Genomic DNA, 17,096 nt, shown 5'->3' on the forward strand with positions numbered 1-17,096 from the left:
TAAGGTTTTAGGAGTAAATATTGACTTATTTAAATATGACTATGTTGTGTGCATTTCTTTTTGTCTTGCCTGTTGTGACACTATTGAACATTCTCCTTACTCTGATTTGGATTCTCTGAACAATTATCAGTGGTTTGAGACATCTTCTTAGGCTCTTTTCTTATATTCCTATCAAAGTTTAGCCACCCAAGTGGAGCATGAATCCCTGTGACTCTAGACTAGAGATTCTATGTTCCATCTTTCCTTTTTTATTCAAGGAACATGTGCTCATGTGACTTTCAGGTTAGTCTAATGAATAAAGTCTGGAAGATCAGACACTTCATTAGTCAGCCATCATTAGTAAACTTCATTGGATAACATGCGTGATTTAAAAAATATTAAAAGAAAGTGGCAATATAGCAACAAATTAAAAATGTCTATAACACCTTGGTAACAATGAAAAGCACATGGTGTGGTCAAAAAACTCAGTATGAAATACTGTATCCAAATGCAAACACAACCCCTCAAGTGGAGACTGAAAGGATAGCCAGCAAAATTATAAGATGCCATTTGTTTCTGACATTTGCACGGCACTGCCATTGTAAGTCAGAGTTAATAACACTTCCTCTGATCCTGTTACTAATCAAGTATTCTACTAATTTCCTAAATTAACGTGGATTCATTATTGGTTTGTATTCAGTAACATCAAATGTCTCGTCCAAATGCAACTGCGCAGGAATCTGAGAGTTTACTCCCTGTTTTTGATACTAATCTATTTTTTGATATTTCTGTATGATCTGTATTTAAAATAGCTTAATTTCCCTAGTCTGTGTTACAGCTCTAGGAAATGTTTCATCACATTGAGAAACCAGTAAAACTTTGGTGTCTTGGGTATTTAGCTTTTGAACATGTACATAGACAAGTCTCTTCACATCTTCTTCCTTGTATCTGTAAGTCTGTTACACTTGCATTGTGAGATGGATGCAGTTTACAATGTTTCTAGGTTTTTGCAACCAGCAGCCATGTTAAAAGACATTATTCGAAGCCTGACAAAACAAAACAAAACCCCAAAACACCAGGCAGCATCTGACAGTACTAAAATAATGCTGAGCCATGCAAAACAATATATTCTCTTTGTCTGAATTTCTGTTGCTAACTCATCATATATAATATTTTATGATTTTTTAATTTAAAATCTTGGTTGTTTTTCAGCAAAATTCAGTGTACGCAGAGTAGCCAAGATATGGAAGTCTTTACATACACTATACATATTGCACTATTTATTTTTCACATTGACATATAAGAGATATGACTGGCGGCTTGCATTTTTGATGTCCAGCAGAGAAACAGAACTTCCACAATGAAAACCCAGTTTCCTTGAAGATTTGCCATGCTACCATGAGATCATCTCACAGGTAACACAAGTTAATCAGGGTCAAGCTGGGATATCAAAATTATCTGTGTTTCCACTGTAAAATTTTGTTTTAAAACGTGAAACAAGTAGTTTTAATAATGTCAAAACAGTCCATCAATCCATTTCGATATTTTCAGAACAGAATGTTTCTATTTTTTGCTTTGAAACAACTTTTTATATCAAAATGTATTGTGCTATATTATATAACAAACAAAATGTTTTAATTAACACAAACCAACATTTTCTATAAATTTTTGTTTTGCAAGTTTCAGAATTCTTTGGGTTTGTTCCAACTGAACTAATTTTTCCAAAAACATGGAATTTATTGAAAAATGGAACTTCTGGTTTTCATACAGCTCTAAGACTTTCCTAACTCTTTCAACTATGGTCTTCTCAAAGCAACATAGTTATCGAGATTAGAGAACCTATATTATTGCATCTCTTTGAAACTGAATCCTGACTTCTAGTATGCTTTGAGAGGCAACTGTTGATATGCAGGTTTTGTAAGCTCTTTATGAACATGCTTTTTTCCAGGCTCTATTCCTGCATCCCACCTCCTCAACCTCGTGCCGGGCCAGGTATCATGATGCTGAGCCAATTGATAAGAGCAAAGTTTGCTGTTAGGTTACTCCTTAAAAAAAATTACAAATTACAAGGATGATGTTATGTAGGAGTGTAAAACAAGCACTTGAGAAAGAGATTCATTTATTAGCCCCACCAGTTTATACAGAATGTACCATAAAAGTAGGTTGGCAGCATGTTGTATATTGAGCTTTCTGACTGCTGTTAACCTTTTGTTCATCTGTTTGGGGTAGACATATGCTAGGCACTGTACAAACGGACGACTGTCCACAGCTTACAATCTAAACTGAAAGAGAAAGGAAGAAAAGGTTACTCACCCTTTGCAGTAACTGTGGTTCTTCAAGGTGTGTCCCCCATGGGTCATTTTAGGTGTGAATGAGCCTCTGGAGCCGTGGATCAGAATTTTTTCATCAGCAGTATCTGTTTGTCACACACATACACTCTACGCAACCTTTTGCCTCCTATGAGGGTATATGGCGCTGTATGAGCAAACTGCCCTCAGCTTCTTCTCTATCCAAACATTCAACAGAAACAGTCCAAAGCAAAGGGGAAGGATGGCGGGTAGGGGAGCACCCACATCCCCTTTGGACATCTTGAGGAACCACAGTTATTGCACAAGGTGAGTAATGTTTTCTACTTCAAGAGTTTCCTAATGAGTGCTCAACTTCAGGTGACTCCCAAGCAGTATCCTCTCAGGGAGGACGGAGCTTTGGAATCAGGTCCAAGACTGAAGACAGTAAAGCAGAACCAAGTGCTGTATCAGATCTGATGGCGTGGACCAAGGGACAGCGCTTTGAAAACGTATGCACTGACGTCCATGTGGCAGCTATGCATATCTCAGACACTGCAATGTTTTTGAGTAATGCTGTGGAAGTTGCTTGTGATCTGGTAGAGTGTGCTATAAACCTTTGGGGAGGCAAAGCACCAGATGCATCATAGCAAGTAGTAATAAGATCATGGACCTCTTTGATCTTTCTGCAATGGAGAGAAAGTATCTTGGTGATTTGCAAAATTGCTTGGTCCTATCCAGATAAAAGGACAATGCCCTTCGTACATCTAATGCATGAAGGGAAGTCTCTCTCTGAGATGTGTGATTTATGAAAAAATACCAGTAGATGAATAGATGAGTTAAGATGGAAATCTGATGTCATCTTATGTAAGAACTTTGGGTGCAGTCCTTGAAAAATATAAATGGGGGGGGTTTGCTATCAAAGCTCCCATTTCTGTGGGCTGACGCAATAGGTGAAGCTAGAAGCAGGTCACCATAGGTTCAAATGGAGGTTCCATAAGGTATCTAGGTACAAGGTTGAGATCATAAATTGGAGTAGGATCCTTAACCTGGGGGGTAAAGATTCTCTACACTGTTAATAAATCTGGATGACATAGGGTGCGTAAAAATGAAAAACCCCTCTAATGGGGAATGAAAAGCTGATATTACAGGGAGATGAACCTTAACAGAACTAATTCATAAACCCAATGTTTTTTTAAAACCAGAAGATAATTCAAGATGGCTGAGAGTGGAAAAGTTTCAGGCACAATGCAGTGGTGGTGGTACCAGTGGTTGAACCTCTTCCATTTCTGAAGGTAAATAATTTGAGTTGCTCCCTTCTTCTGTTTAGTAATACTTGTACTCCTGTCGAGCAGGTGGATTCTAATTTTGTGATCCATCTAGGAGCCATGCTTGGAGATGGAGTACCCCTGGGTTGGGGTGAAGTCATATGATCCTGTAGGCATGTAGGTGTGTGGGGCTCTTCCTCGCTGTCAATCTCCAAGGGAAGCCATGCCTCTTTGCTGTCATGCCCCTGTAAGGACAGTCTAAGACAATAGGGAAATTAGCAGTCTTGGGGCTCAATCCCTCCAGCAGGGTAGAGCAGTGAATGGTTCAGGGCTCCAACCCATCAGGCAGGGCAGGGCACCAAACAGTCTAAGGCCCAAACCTCAGGCAGGATAAAGCCAGGTATAATCTGGGAGCCCAGGCCTCAGACAGGATGGGGCACCAAGCATAGTCTAGGGTCCCAGCCCTCAGGCAGCGGTGAGCATCCAGCACAGTCTAGGGGCCTCTGGCAAGGGGTGAGTTGTGTCCCGATCCTAACAGTGATGCGTCCATTGTCACAGTTATTGCTGAAGCTGGGTGGATCAAAGGAATGCACATGCAGACATTGCATTAATCTTTCCACCAATCCAGGGAGTTCTTCATCTGGAGGGGAACAGTAACCTGTTTGTCCAAGCTGACTCTGGTTGAGGAATAGGTCCTCTTAAACCAGCACTGAAAGCAGTGGAGGCCTAATCTTGCATGTTTGGTCATGCCGGTGCAAGCTGCCATATGACCCAAGAGCTGCAAACAGCTTGTTAGTGTTGAAGGGGCTTCCTTGAATTGTTCCAACCAGATTGGACAATGTTAGGGAATCTGTCTGGGCGAAAGAAGGTCCTGACTGTCAACAAATCCAAATAAGCCCCTGTGAATTGTATTCTCTATACAGGGGCTAACTTGGACTTCTTTACGTTTAACTGGAGACCCAACTCCAGGAAAAGGGAGAGAGTAGTCTGGGTGGAAGTTACTACTGCTTCATAAGATTAGCCCTTGAGTAGCCAGTCATCAAGATATGGGAAGACTAAAATTGCTTCTTATGGAAGGTAAGCAGCTACTACTGCTAACACTTTTGAGAATATCCTTGTTGCTGAAGACAGACTAAAGGAAAGTACTTGTTATTGAAAATGATCCTTGCCCTTGGTGAAGCAAATGTACGTCTTGCATGTCGGATATCTCTATATGGAAATAGGTGCCCTGTAGGCCGAGGACTGAAAACCAACCTCTAGAGAAGAGATTATATCTGCCAGAGTCGCCATCCTGAACTTCTGAGACTTCACAAATTTGTTTGGTTTTCTTAGATCTAAAATCAGTCTCCACCCTCTGTCCTCCTTTGGCATGAGAAAATACTTTGAGTAAAACATTTCCCACCTGTGAGTTCTATTGCTCCTAAACAAATGAGGGAGTGTATTTCTTGACTCCGTCTAGTCTTGTGAGAGGGAGAGGGAAGGGGGGAGGGATGTAAAGTGGATGGTGTAGCTCAATGTTATTACCTCCGTGACCCACTTGTCCATTGTAATATGCAGCCAGGCTTGTTGGAAATGGGAAAGGTGGTCTCCGAAAGTTGGGAGATGGGAAAAAGGTTGCAGTTTGCAAACTAGAGGTGAGGAAGAAGTTGAGCCCTTGATGAACCCATCAAAACTGCTGTTTCAATGATTACTGGGTACTAGCTGAAGGAGGATGGGAAGCTGTTTTCCTCTAGAATCTGTCTTTTTCTAGCGGGTTTGTAGTTCTGTGAAAACCAGAGAACTGAATCACGTGCGATCTCTGGGCAGTTTGAGACCTGCCAAATCTCTGTTTTTAGGGATGTATATACCCAGACACTTCAACATGGCCCTGCAGTCCTTCATCATGTTAAAGAACTCTTCTGTCATTCCTGAGAAGAGGTTCTGATCATCAAATAGCAGGTCCTCAACTGTATCCTGAACCTCTCTCAGGAATCCCGACAACTGGAACCATGACATCCTGTGAATGACAACTGCTGTGGAGATGGATCTAGCGTCTGTGTCTGCAGCATCCAAGCTGGGAGAGAGGTTCTGGCTAATAACTCACCCTCCTTAATAATAGCCTGGAAGTGTTCTCTGTGCTTTTATGGAAGATGTTCAATAAAGGATGCAAAATAGTTGTAATTCATGTAGTCATACTTGGCCGTGATCACTTGGTAATTTGTGATCTAGAAGTGGAAGGTTGCGGATTAGTAGGCCTTCCATCTAAAAACGTCTAAAGGTCCTTGTCATAAGGAGTAGACCTGGAGTAATGCTGTCTACCCCACTCGTTTATGGCCTCTACCACCAAGGAATTAGGTGGAGGATGGAAAAACAAAAATTATGAGTCCCTATCTGCCTCTTTACAAGTTGGTGATAAGGTGGCAGGAGTTTGCCACATCATCTTTGCTGAATCCAGGAGCACTTCATTATTGTGTAGCACAGGGGTAGGCAACCTATGGCACGTGTGCCAAAGGCGGCATGCGAGCTGATTTTCAGTGGCACTCACACTGCCCAGGTCCTGGTCACTGGTCCGGGGGGCTCAGTATTTTAATTTAATTTTAAATGAAGCTTCTTTAGCATTTTAAAAACCTTATTTACTTTACATACCACAATAGTTTAGTTATATATTATAGACTTATAGAAGAGACCTTCTAAAAACGTTAACATGTATTACTGGCACACGAAACCTTAAATCAGAGTGAATAAATGAAGACTCGGCACACCACTTCTGAAAGGTTGCCGAACCCTGGTGTAGCACAACCCGGGTGAGTGTTGCCAACAGCAAAATGTCCAGGGCCTCGTGATGTGAGTTTTTAAACTCCTCAAGAGGTATCTGGAGGGCATCCACCACCCTCTTTACAAGTCCTGGAATTGATGAAAATTATTGGCCGTCAATGGTGATGGAGACATGACTGCCTCATCCAGAGATGAAGATGAAATATGTTTGAGGGGAATGCTCTGTCCACTCTAGCCTCCTGTGTATCAAAGGTCTCCTTGCATTGGGGGTTCGGTGGAGAAGATTGTGTGACCCTAGTTTCCTAGTTCAGTGGAGCCAGAGGTCTGGCAAATTGTTGCCAATACACTGCCCAAGGATCCCATTATGGCCATCGGGGAGGCCTATACAGGAGAGCAGGTGCTACCCAGAACTTATCCCACCATTTCTGACGTGGGCTAGGGTCTTTGTCAAAGTATGGGTTCCTGTAATGATGCAGTACTAAGTAAAGAGGTCGAGGCCTCTGACACTGTAGACGTAACAGGAGTCAGTACTTCTTGGGAGCTGGCTTCTTGTGGTGGGTGACTAAGCTCCTCCTCTCTGGAGCCTTCCCTGAGTCATCTGAGATCTTCCCCTTCTTAGGTGAGGCCTTAGCTGAAGTAAAAGGGGAACTGGATCTGTCTGGAGACAGATGTATAGGGGAGGGTCTCCTGACCTGACTTGAAAGCAGGCCAAAGGAAGCACTCTAACAGCAGCAGCTTCAGGTTGGTTTCCTGATTCTTCTGAGCTCTAGATTTTAGAACCAGGCCAAAATTACACTTTTGGGAGATATGCGACTCTCTGAAGCAATGGCTACACTTAGAATGGCCGTCACTGATCAGGATAGGCTCACGACAAGGGAGGCAGTGTTTGAAACCTGGTGAGCCAGGCATGCTCAGATAGGCCAAATAAGCTCCCTGGAAAAAAATGGGGGAGAAAGGAGGAGGAGAAGAAAAACTGAAACCTCTCAGAACTATCTAGTTAATTCAATAATTACAACAACTAACACTAACTAAACAAAAATTACAAAACAAGCTGAGGCATACACGGTGCAGACATGCTAGAGCTCCATTTCAGGCTAAGGCCATAGAGAAGGAACTGAGGGCAGTTTGCCCACGCTGCCCTATATACCCTCGGAGCATGGCATAAGATTGTATAGAGCACATGCGTAAGCTGAACAAACACTGCTAGCAGAAAATCTCCGACCAAGGGCTCAAGAGGTGCATGCACACATGAAGTACAGCAACCACAGGGACACTACTTAAAGTATTATTATCCTTCATTTACAAAGAAATGAGGTGCAGAGAGTTTAAGTGATTTGCCAACAGCCACTCATTAAGTCTATGCCAGAACTGGGAACTGAACCAGAGTTCCCTGTTCGCAGTCCAGCACCTTAACCACCAGCTGAATTATTCTGGAGTCAAAAGAACCTGAGGTACCTGAGACTTCAATTCAGCGCTCTCTACTTTGAGAAGTTAAGCGAGACTTACAGCAAACAGACAATTTGGAATCTGGATGAAGCAGAGGCAGATGGAAGCCATAAATATGGACCTAAGGATTCAACACTGTGCAGCAAATGTAGACTCAATTATGTAAGTGGTTATTTAATTAAGTGCATCTGACACTAAAATGAACTTGCTTCAGTAATGGTTTTTGTAATGGTTTTATCTGAACATTCTTCGTTCTGGTTGAAGTCCTATTATATGGGAGGTTAGTGAATCTAATCATGTAGTTTAATAGTATAGTAAGTAGCTGCATTGAACCCCATGGTTTAAATGGGCAAATTCAAGGAATCAGCTTTAATCTGCTAAAATCAGGAAGGAGACCTATGGCGGCAGAGTTCTTATTTGAGAAATACACTGTAGGACAATTTTTAGTAGATACTGAGTTTTATACATCCAGTCAATGGTCACCATTTTTAAGTCACATTCTCCAAGAATAACTACTTATCATTTACTTGCATTGCAGTAGCATCTAAGATTCCCAGTCCTGTGTGGCACGCTACAAACACAGAACAAAAATACAGTCTGAAATAAGTTCTGGTCTGAGCCAAACTTGAAATCACTTGAAAGATTACCATTGCCTTGAATCAGGTCCTTAGTTCCAGCACTGAACACTGGGAAATAGCTATAGTACCTCATGTACCAGAGGGTGGGTAACTCTAGGTAAAACACTGATTTCCTATTGACAGTTGAACTCTAGGGTTCTGTCTGCTCAGAGCAACGTGACATCTTTATTTGTTAGAAGCACAGTTCTTAATAAGCTAATTCTCCCGTCCTTATTTGATCTTCAGCATTCATGTGCAGAGATGCTTGTCGCGTCATCCAAACTTTAATCCTAACTGTAAGAGCTTCTCAGCTGTGAGTTATTATCTCTCCTATTTCTTTTTCCTTGTATTTGTTAATACGTCCCAAAACTGCCTGGGTACTAGAGAGTCTAGTGATCAGTCATACTTCCTCACATCCCAGCCATGTTTGTTCACATCATTTGCCCTCGTCTGAGTTTGCAGCCTGTCATTAAAAGGAATTGGTAGGGAGAAAGGAAAAAAAATCCCCAGACAGCCAGAAACTGCTGAAGAGAATATAAAGAACAAACTGTGAGTTTGTTCAAACCCAAAAGAAAATAGAACCAAATGCACAAACTATGATGGATTGGTTCAATTTAAGCTTGCAATGACATCTTAAAATACAATTAGAGCCTTATCCTGGAGAAAATAAAACCACTGGCCCAGTGTGAGATTAAGACAAAAGAGGAGGTTTGATAATATGCCTTTTTCTTTAGTTTACAACCTTCAGCAAGAAGAAATAAGAGGCATTTTTTGGTCACATTCAGAACCTGTTGTCATCTGCCCTGCACCTAGTACACTATCAGCCAAGTTCTTTATCAATTATTGTGGGATGAAATCTTTGCTGAAGTTAGGAATTACAGACAGTAGATGCATACAGTAATTTTACCGCAGCTTGGAGGTTAAAATCCAGGAAGAGAAATGTAACAGTGTGATGTTGCCAATATATTAAAATCCCCTAGAGAAAATAAAATTATTCCAACACTCATTTACCCAGTGGTCTGTCATTCTTGAAACTATGTGTTAGAACTGATTGCAGTGCCAAGCAGAAAATACATGACAGCTGTCAAAATATTTTAAATAATGCAGTATCTTAGGGAGACAGAGATGAATGGATGAAGGCTGACAAATGAGAATCCAGAAGACTTGGAAGAGGCAGAAAGGAGAGATGAAGGATAGTTTTGTGGTTAAGGTACAAGACTCTTACTCTGGAGATCTGGATTCTATTCCCAGCGATGCCGCAGAATCTCTGTTTGATCTTGAGCAAACAGCTTTGTCATGGTTTTCTATGGGTTCAGGAACAGACCTTTAATCTCACTGCCCTGTATGTAAAATGGGAATAATACTTCCCTAAAGAGGAATTAGGGGGAGATGTTTGGATACTCTGATGATGCGCACCATAGGAAAATATAGGTAAAGGGACGTTTGCATTGTCACTCACCAGTATGGCTGTCAGATATTTAATTAAAAAGTCACTTTTTACATTATTTGACACAAAGGAGGGCCATTTTAACCCCTCTTTTCCACTAGCAGATGAATGGGTGCAATAAGTTGGCTAAAACCACAATCCGGTTGGTATTACAAAGCCCTACCTCTGAAAAAAAGAAATTACTCAATGAACAGCTTCTTGTCAGGCCTTTGCAATGGAAAGTCAACTGATTTTTAACATTTGAATGTGTCAGTTGCCAACATACTATGCAAGTATCATCATTTAACAACAGTGAATTTATAGTCTTTGCTATGAGATTCATCAGTGCAGTATCTGAGCACCTCACAAACAATAATACAGGTATGCTTACTTTACAAGCATGTTGTGAGCAAAGATTGTTGCCCCATTTTACAGTTGAAAAACAAAGGCCCAGATATCTAAGACTAAATTTTCAAGACCACCCACTAATTTGGGATGCCTTGATTTTGGAGAGTCTTACTGCGTATAATTGCAGAATCAGGGCCTTTATTTATCGCCATCTCTAGATGAGATTTAAGGGCAACATTGATACTGCATTTCTTGGTCATATAGCAAGAGTCTGCTTCACCTAGATACAGCTGTCCCCTTTATACTCTCACAGACAGGACCTTACTCATAAAGGCATCACACATACATCCCTGCATACAGTGTCTACTGTATATTCAACAGCCCATTCTGGGATTCTTCAGGTCGGGCCAGGACTTAGGGTGGTCCTGTGCAGTGATGCTGTACGATACAAACGGTGATAATCAATTTGGGAGCTACAGAACCAGAGTCTAGCAACTTCAGTAAAGCATCCATTTTGTATTGAATTGAGTCCTTTCTCTTTTCGACTTCAAAGGACATTACAAGGGCCTAAGGTAATTCTCTTTTCAGAAATAAGGGGCCCAACTGGCTCCCATTCAAGTCAGGCAGAGACCTGAGCCCTTTAGAACAACCAAGGTATTCTAGTAGAGAAGACTTCATTGTTATGGAGAAAATGCAGAGAACATAATTTCAAGACAAATACAAATATGATTTAAATACTGCAGGGAATGTAACTTAAATGCCCTCCCTGAGATACTTCTGGATGTGTTGTTGGAATTTCTCCAGTAGTAAGGGTAACAAATACACAGTCTAGAACGCAAAACAGTATATTTACTAAATAAGTGACTGTAACACTGTTTCTATTTTCAAAATTGGTGAAGAGTAGAGATCCAAGAGGAAAAAAAATAAGATGTCTTGGCCACAAGATACTCAGAGTTAGTTCTGTCATATATTAGTATTACTCAACGTGACTAATACATTTGACATCTGTTAGCAGAAGCACTAGCAAATATTGAAGGTTGAAAAGTGGAGAGTGAGTCCAAATGAGCATTTCAAGAGAAAAAATACTGACACTGTTAAAAGAGCCAGATTCACCGCCTGATATTTTTCAAAGCATTTTTCTTTCTTAATCTCCTTACAATAGAACACTGCCAATTCTCTGCAAGATCTATGAGCTTCACTACACAATGCCTGGTGCAACGTGGTCACTCTGGCTGGCGCAATGGTCCTTAGTAGATTATGCATGTTTGATATAATTCTCTACATGTTGATCTGCAAACCTGATGACACTCTCAAAAAGCCACCTGTCTTACCTCACATCTCCATGAAGATTTTAGGGCTAGATTATGCCACTTAGGCACCATCAGAGTCATGCCATCCCAGAGAGCTCTCTGTGATTGGTGCAGCCTGCTCCCACCCTGAGAGTTCAACTTGCTTCATGAGGTGGGGGAACATTGGGGCCTGTTACCAATTCCACTGAAGTCAGTGGGAATATTGCCACTGGCAGCATGGCTGGACCCATAGTGCCTGGGTGAAAGGAGGGAGCTGTCCCTGTGCTCCCCTGAGTACAGGGACTGTGATTGTTTCTGGCCTTTGTGCCAGGTGTGGAAAAGACATTTTCCTTGCACCAACACCCCTCCCTCCTTCATTCCGATTTCACACCCATTGGAAGGTCCATCTGTCCCTTATTATCAGAATGCTGCAGTGGATTTCACATCACTCCAATTGTTATTTAAAAAAATAAATTCAGTATTAAAACAGACAACATATATTACATGAAGAGAGAGTCATGAAGCAGAACTTGTAGAGCATATGCTTACTGGGTATTTTTACAGGGGTTCAATCCTGAAATCTTTATTTAGGGAAAAACCCCATTGATATTGGTGAGTAAGGACTATACGATCAAGCAATAAATTTTGAAAGAGTTCTCAGAGATTAAATAATTTGTCCCCTGGACTGCAACTCTGTTAGCCAAGATAACCATACCATCTCTCACAGCATAGATGCATTCTCAGTTTACTAAAAGCAACACTGCAGAGGTGAAAAAACCTGCAGATGTTTTAAAATTGAATTTAGTTTGCAGCTTATTGAGGAAAAAAATTCTAAAATATAGAAAACTTCCACTTTGGCAAGACTATATTCTCTACCAGCCAGGTCCCTGGCATCTGTCATACACCTTGAGAAACCTACTACAACAACATAAACAGAACAGCAATCACAAACTAAAATGCAATGAAAACAAATAAAGAACAAATGGACTCAAAGGTCTATCCAAGGATCCCAGCCCATAGTAAAGAATTGGAACATAAAGCACTTGTACTACAATTCCCATGAAGCACAGTGGCACCATTTTGAATTTTTAAACAATAAATTTTTGGCCAAAATATTTGGCCAAAAAGTCAAAATTTTCTACCAGAGGAAGGGCACGGGACACTATTTCCCCCCACAGCTCTTAGTCAGTTTCACTATCCGTATTTTACAGAAGGAAGGGAAGTGACATGCTCAAGATTGCATAGGAAGCCATTGGCAGAACAGAGATTAGAATTCAAATCCTCCTGACTCTGTGCTCACTCAGCTCAGCCACATGAAAATCGACTGGTGTTCCAGAAGTGTCTCTTGAAACTCCATAGCTTCAAAAATGATGGATCCAGACCCATTTTTTTAATATATAGCTTTTAAGCTCCACATACTGCATATATTTCTAAATTTCGGGTCTGACAGAACATGTATTTAATCGGCTGGTAACCCAAGTGAAATTTAGTCACTGAAAGGGACTGCAAAAACACATTTAGCTAAAATTGCTTTGTAGAATCGCTTTGATAGCTTCTAATTCCACACAGACTTTTGTTGCAATCAACCTTTCTTTGTGTATAAGGTGTCCAGCTTCACAATGGTACAGAAACTGAAATCCTTTGTGGATGCACTATTCATAATATTCTCTAAGAAGCAACTGAAATGATGCCAAAGATAATGCTAGCTTTTAAACTTCCAACTTGTGTTATCCAGTCTAAGATAGAGAACTTCAATCTTTATCTGAACTGATCATTTTTTAAAATCTTTTCTCCTTCCCTTTCTGCTCCACCTCCCTTACAGGCCCCCCACATCATGAGAATCTAAGCTCTATCCATGGACAGCTAGCAAGCGCTTACATCTGCAGTTCAGTCACAGCTAATGGCTTAACTGATGAACTGAGCCCCATTTCCTGTTTCTGAATTACCGCAAACAGACTTTGATTTTTATCAATTTGTTCATGATTCAGAAATTCGCAAGTGTTTTACACAAACATATTACTTCCTATATGATGGTTCATGAACTATTCAACTCAGCTACATCTTTGGCTCTTTGCTGGTCCCAATATGCAGTTGGTCACCTAAGTCACATGGCATTGTTTCTGTTCCCTCACTGGATCACATAAACAGGAAAAGAGAAAGCAAATAGTTTTCAATAAGGCCCGTGCAAACACTTTTGCATCCATCTTCATGCATACACATTTGTACATATACACGAGGCTTTCACTTTCCACAACCACTCATGCAAGAGGGGAAAAAAAAAAATCACCTGCAAGAATGGTGACAAAAACTAACAAAAAGGGCCATGAACTGAAGCTAAGGCATAGGGTAGGAAGGATGGTCTAATGGAAAAGGCAGTGGCCCAGCACCCAAGAAGCCTGCATTAAACTGAGCCACAAACATGTGTGTCAATGGACAACTCACTTATTCTACCTGCCGCCTCAATTCTCCACCTGTAAAATGGGGATAGTACTTCCCTAACTCACGAGGATGCTGGGAGGACAAAATCCTTTTGTAATTGTGAGATACTCAGATATTACTCTGATAAGAGCCACATAAGCAAATAGACTTTATTTGAAAGAACAATCTTCCTCCACTACTTCGCCTCATTTAATCTACTCTTTGCCTCATTTCCCCCATCTGTAAAATGGGGATAACAACACTTTTGTCTTGTCTATTTAAAGTGCACACTCTTTTGAAATGCCTAGCAGAATGTGGCCCCCACATACTACTTTGCCATGAAGACCACAAAGAACTTGACAGTTAAACTACTGGAGTGCTGAGACCTCTGCCTACCAATATTGTTTCATTGTTTCTTTGTACTCCCCTCCCCATCATTTTATCTTTATCTATCTGTTGTCTCTTGTCTTACCCATTTAGGTTGTAAGCTTTTTGGGGCATGGAATGTCTTTTTTGTTCTGTGTTTGTACTGCACCTAGCACAATGGGGTCCTGTATATAACTGGTGCTCATAGGGGCTACAGACCACGGCTGCCACTAGGTAGCAAACCTGACCCACTGGAGAAGGGGGCTAGTGAAACTCTAGCTCACAAAGGGTCACACCCACAAAGCTTCTGACCAGGGGAGATGTCCAGCCCCACTAATTGGCTGGGACGCACCACTTAAGCCAAAAAGAGGTCCAGGAAGTTGTCTGACCAACTAGGCTAATCCCTGGCTAGCTGCTATGGATGCTGTCTATGGATGAGCCCTACGTCCCAGCCTGTTCCTGCGCTCCTTATCCCAGAACCCTGCCTGTTTCCAGTTCCCGTGTTCCTGCCTTGCTCCAGGTTCCCGCTCCTATGCCTCACTCTGTCTCCAGCTCTGACTGCTGACTTGGCACCTGACTAACCATTAGGCATGACCACCCATGCCGGTCCCTACATGAAGCTCTGGAATAATATCCAAGTGGACATTTTTAAGATCATAAAGAAATAACATTCCAACTTCCTCAACAATTTATAACCCGGCAAACTGCTTGGTATTCTCAGACAATCAAAATGAAAAGACCAAGTGGGTTTTACTCTGCTTAACTGTGGTAAGAATACAACAAGAATTCCTTAAGGGCTGGAAGGATATGAGTCTATACAGGGACGGAATGGATTTCAGCTACAAGGAAATTTGTATCTTGTAGAAAAGTAATTTGTGATACATAGAGTAAAATGGGAAGCTACAATTAACTATGGGAACAATTTCTAAGTTATCATGAGAAAGGGGTAAATATAGCAGTCAAACAGACGTCCAAACACTGAAGCACATACATCCAGTTACAAAACTGAAATTATGAAAAAATATTTCCCCCCACTTACCTGTGCTTGTTAAAGTTTAAAAAATTGAATTAAAAAAAAAAAAAGCCAGAAGGCTTCAGCTGGTGTAAATGGAACCATGCTGCTTTCCACCAACTGAGGGTCTGGTTCTCTGTATTATGCTACATATGTTAAAAAATTCAATTCAGATTTTAAAAAAGAAATGTTAGTATCAGACTTTACTGGTAATGCAAATGCCAGAGTGCATAACTGGCTCCTTTGCATTTGTTCCAAGCCTCGGAAACAAAGAATTTCCTCTTTACGTTGATGGAAAAACACCCAGAGACATGATCAATACTCTTAATTTCTGTAATTCAGTTGTATTGCTCATGATGAACAACCGGCATTTAGAGTCATTATTGTACAACTGAGCATCTGTTCGTATACACGGCAATATCATTTTAAACAAAAAGGAATTAGTGAATTGGTAGAACAATACAAATGGGCCTTATTAGTCAAATATGCCTTTAAGAAAACCTTTTAGGTTCTATAGATATTAATTCTCATGAGATAATGTCTAAGGATTAAAAGCCAATTTGAATTCACAAGGTATTCAGAAATAAAACCAAGATTCTATCCCCAAACACATTCCATTGCATCTAGATATTGCAGCTCTTGTAGCATATTGACTATCCAATTTTCTCTGATCTCCTGATAGCGGATCAGATCATAGGGGGCAACCCTGCTCCTGCTGAAGTCAGTGGCAAAGCTCTCATTGAGGTCAGTCAGTGCAGCAGTAGGGTCTACATTCACGCTAACTACAGCAATGGTGGAGATTCTGAATGCGCTGAAATCAGTTGATTTCAACAGGACTATTTGAGGAGTAAGGTGCTTCTCAGTGTGAAAGTGGCAGAATCTGGCTTTAAGTGTTTATACGCTTGACAACTACAATGCATTAATGCAGATGGTTTATAATATAAGAAATTCATGGTCTTTAACATTTTGCTTAATAGAATCGGGAACCAGCAGTGTTCCATGCGTTTCCTATGCTTACTATATAAAATGTCTTGAACATATAAATATGGAGGTTAGATGACTGTAAATACATATTTAGGCTAAAAATTTCCAAAAGGGCCCACTGACGGGGGAATATTAATTTTCAGTGCCTAACCTGAGACACCTCAGGCTTGATTTTCAGAGATGCTAGAGCACCCAGGGCCATCACTGAGGGTGCCTACCTCCCCTGAAAATCAAGCTTGAAGAGACTCAGATTGGACACCCAAGAGCTGAGGCACCCCAAGTCAGAGGCCTCTCTGAAAATGTCACTTGACAGTTGTCTAGAGCAATTGCAAAGCATTAGGTCCACCATTGCATCAACAATAGGAAACCACACTGGCTGGAGGGAATACGCTCACTTTCAAGTTATGGTGCCCCTGTTTATAATGTAAATTACAGCCTGGTACATATTCCAGGGCCATGTTTTATCCAATATGTAACTCTCCAAGAATGAACAAATTAAAGCAATTGTTTTACATCTGTTCTCACTCTGTAAAGTCTTTCTATTCTCACTGACTCAAAGGCATCAGAAAACAATTGTACCCTTGAAACAAAACAAAAGATGATTAACGTGCAATTTAATATTAGAATTAAAAGATCTTCCACTCTGTTTAACTAATCTCAGATATAAATTAAAAACATTTTCAAAACAAAATAGTAGAGATTCTAAAAGAATTAATTAATATATCGCAGTTTTTCTTCTTCAGGACCTCGAGATCTGCAAAGGTCAGTAGGCATAATTGTCCCCATGTTACAGATGGTGAAACGGATGCGCTAAAAGATAAAACAGTTTACCCAAAGTCACTCAGGAAGTCTGCTTGCAGAGCCAGAAATAAAATTCAAAGGTGGAATCCTGGCTTCACTGAAG

At 40.8% G+C, this 17,096-nt stretch overlaps 1 long non-coding RNA gene across 1 annotated transcript; it reads left to right on the top strand.

Moving 5' to 3' along the window:
* Positions 1-757: 757 nt before the first annotated feature.
* Positions 758-5,668, top strand: LOC117878626. The gene is made up of 3 exons (XR_004646031.1): positions 758-1,394; positions 3,470-3,559; positions 5,368-5,668. It is a non-coding gene; the product is annotated as an uncharacterized LOC117878626 (long non-coding RNA).
* The last annotated feature ends 11,428 nt before the right edge of the window (positions 5,669-17,096 follow it).

Source organism: Trachemys scripta, chromosome 5, assembly GCF_013100865.1.
Source record: "Trachemys scripta elegans isolate TJP31775 chromosome 5, CAS_Tse_1.0, whole genome shotgun sequence".
Classification (NCBI taxonomy): domain Eukaryota; kingdom Metazoa; phylum Chordata; order Testudines; family Emydidae; genus Trachemys; species Trachemys scripta.